At 37.1% G+C, this 3,196-nt stretch overlaps 1 non-coding gene across 1 annotated transcript; it reads left to right on the top strand.

The window, feature by feature from the left end:
* Positions 1 to 772: 772 nt before the first annotated feature.
* Positions 773 to 907, top strand: LOC115859974 (small nucleolar RNA SNORA48). The gene has a single exon (XR_004042290.2). It is a non-coding gene; the product is annotated as a small nucleolar RNA SNORA48 (small nucleolar RNA).
* Positions 908 to 3,196: the final 2,289 nt, after the last annotated feature.

Raw genomic sequence — 3,196 nt, 5'->3', positions numbered from 1 at the left:
CAATCCTACCTTAAGAAACAGGAAACATCTCGAATAAACAACCTAACCTTGCACCTAAAGTAATTAGAGAAAGAAGAACAAAAACACCCCAAAGTTAGCAGAAAGAAAGAAATCATAAAAATCAGATCAGAAATAAATGAAAAAGAAATGAAGAAAACGATAGCAAAGATCAATAAAACTAAAAGCTGGTTCTTTGAGAAGATAAACAAAATTGATAAACCATTAGCCAGACTCATCAAGAAAAAAAGGGAGAAGACTCAAATTCATAGAATTAGAAATGAAAAAGAAGTAATAACTGACACTGCAGAAATACAAAAGATCATGAGAGATTACTACAAAAAACTCTATGCCAATAAAATGGACAACCTGGAAGAAATGGACAAATTTTTAGAAATGCACAACCTGCCAAGACAGAATCAGGAACAAATAGAAAATATGAACAGACCAATCACAAGTACTGAAATTGAAACTGTGATTAAAAATCTTCCAACAAACAAAAGCCCAGGACCAGATGGCTTCACAGGTGAATTCTATCAAATATTTAGAGAAGAGCTAACACCTATCCTTCTCAAACTCTTCCAAAATATAGCAGAGGGAGGAACACGCCCAAACTCATTCTACGAGACCACCATCACCTCGATACCAAAACCAGACAAGGATGTCACAAAGAAAGAAAACTACAGGCCAATAACACTGATGAACATAGATGCATAAATCCTCAACAAAATACTACCAAACAGAATCCAACAGCACATTAAAAGGATCATACACCTGTCCCTGGCCTGGGTAGAGTGGCGCCTGGTTGGTGGTGCCTGTCTTATATCAGCCAGGGACAAAGTAACTCCTTGTTTATCCCAGCTTGGCTTTTGGTTTGTTCCCATGTCTGGTTCATGCCCTGGAAACATGGAAAAAAAAAAAAAAAAAACGATCATACACCATGATCAAGTGGGGTTTATTCCAGGAATGCAAGGATTCTTCAATACACGCAAATCAATGTGATAAACCATATTAACAAATTGAAGGAGAAAAACCATATGATCATCTCAATAGCTGCAGAGAAAGCTTTCGACAAAATTCAACACCAATTTATGATAAAAACCCTGCAGAAAGTAGGCATAGAGAGAACTTTCCTCAACATAATAAAGGCCATATATGACAAACCCACAGCCAACATCATCCTCAATGGTGAAAAACTGAAAGCATTTCCGCTAAGATCAGGAAGAAGACAAGGATGCCCATTCTCACCACTCTTAATTCAACATAGTTTTGGAAGTTTTAGCCACAGCAATCAAAGAAGAAAAGGAAATAAAAGGAATCCAAATCGAAAAGGAAGAAGTAAAGCCGTCACTGTTTGCAGATGACATGATACTATACATAGAGAATCCTAAAGATGCTACCAGAAAACTACTAGAGCTAATCAATGAATTGGGTAAAGTAGCAGGATACAAAATTAATGCACAGAAATCTCTTGCATTCCTATACACTAATGATGAAAAATATGAAAGTGAAATCAAGAAAACACTCCCATTTACCATTGCAGCAAAAAGAATAAAATATCTAGGAATAAACCTACCTAAGGAGACAAAAGACCTGTATGCAGAAAATTATAAGACACTGATGAAAGAAATTAAAGATGATACAAATAGATGGAGAGATATACCATGTTCTTGGATCGGAAGAATCAACATTGTGAAAATGACTCTACTCCCCAAAGCAATCTACAGATTCAATGCAATCCCTATCAAACTACTACTGGCATTTTTCACAGAACTAGAACAAAAAATTTCACAATTTGTATGGAAACACAAAAGACCCCGAATAGCCAAAGCAATCTTGAGAACGAAAAACAGAGCTGGAGGAATCAGGCTCCCTGACTTCAGACTATACTACAAAGCTACAGTAATCAAGACAGTATGGTACTGGCACAAAAACAGAAAGATAGATCAATGGAACAGGATAGAAAGCCCAGAGATAAACCCACGCATATATGGTCACCTTATCTTTGATAAAGGAGGCAGGACTGTACAGTGGAGAAAGGACAGCCTCTTCAATAAGTGGTGCTGGGAAAACTGGACAGGTACATGTATAAGTATGAGATTAGACCACTCCCTAACACCATACACAGAAATAAGCTCAAAATGGATCAAAGACCTAAATGTAAGGCCAGAACCTATCAAACTCTTAGAGGAAAACATAGGCAGAACACTCTATGACATAAATCACAGCAAGATCCTTTTTGACCCACCTCCTAGAGAAATGGAAATAAAAACAAAAATAAACAAATGGGACCTAATGAAACTTCAAAGCTTTTGCACAGCAAAGGAAACCATAAACAAGACCAAAAGGCAACCCTCAGAATGGGAGAAAATATTTGCAAATGAAGCAACTGACAAAGGATTAATCTCCAAAATTTACAAGCAGCTCATGCAGCTCAATAATAAAAAAACTAACAACCCAATCCAGAAATGGGCAGAAGACCTAAATAGACATTTCTCCAAAGAAGATATACAGATTGCCAACAAACACATGAAACAAAGCTCAACATCATTAATCATTAGAGAAATGCAAATCAAAAGTACAATGAGATATCATCTCACACCCATCAGAATGGCCATCATCAAAAAATCTAGAAACAATAAATGCTGGAGAGGGTGTGAAGAAAAGGGAACACTCTTGCACTGCTGGTGGGAATGTGAATTGATACAGCCACTATGGAGAACAGTATGGATGTTCCTTAAGAAACTACAAATAGAACTACCATATGACCCAGCAATCCCACTACTGGGCATATACCCTGAGAAAACCATAATTCAAAAAGAGTCATGTACCAAGATGTTCATTGCAGCTCTATTTACAATAGCCAGGAGATGGAAACAACCTGGGTGTCCATCATCAGATGAATGGATAAAGAAGATGTGGCACATATATACAATGGAATATTACTCAGCCATAAAAGGAAACGAAATGAGCTATTTGTAATGAGGTGGATAGACCTAGACTCTGTCATACAGAGTGAAGTAAGTCAGAAAGAGAAAGACAAATACCGTATGCTAACACATATATATGGAATTTAAGAAAAAAAATGTTATGAAGAACATAGGGGTAAGATAGGAATAAAGACACAGACCTACTAGAGAATGGACTTGAGGATATGGGGAGTGGGAAGGGTGAGCTGTGACAAAGTGAGAGTGGCATG

This window comes from Globicephala melas, chromosome 1 (assembly GCF_963455315.2).
Source record: "Globicephala melas chromosome 1, mGloMel1.2, whole genome shotgun sequence".
NCBI classification, from domain to species: Eukaryota; Metazoa; Chordata; class Mammalia; order Artiodactyla; family Delphinidae; genus Globicephala; species Globicephala melas.
This window is presented reverse-complemented; position numbering and strand designations above follow the sequence as displayed.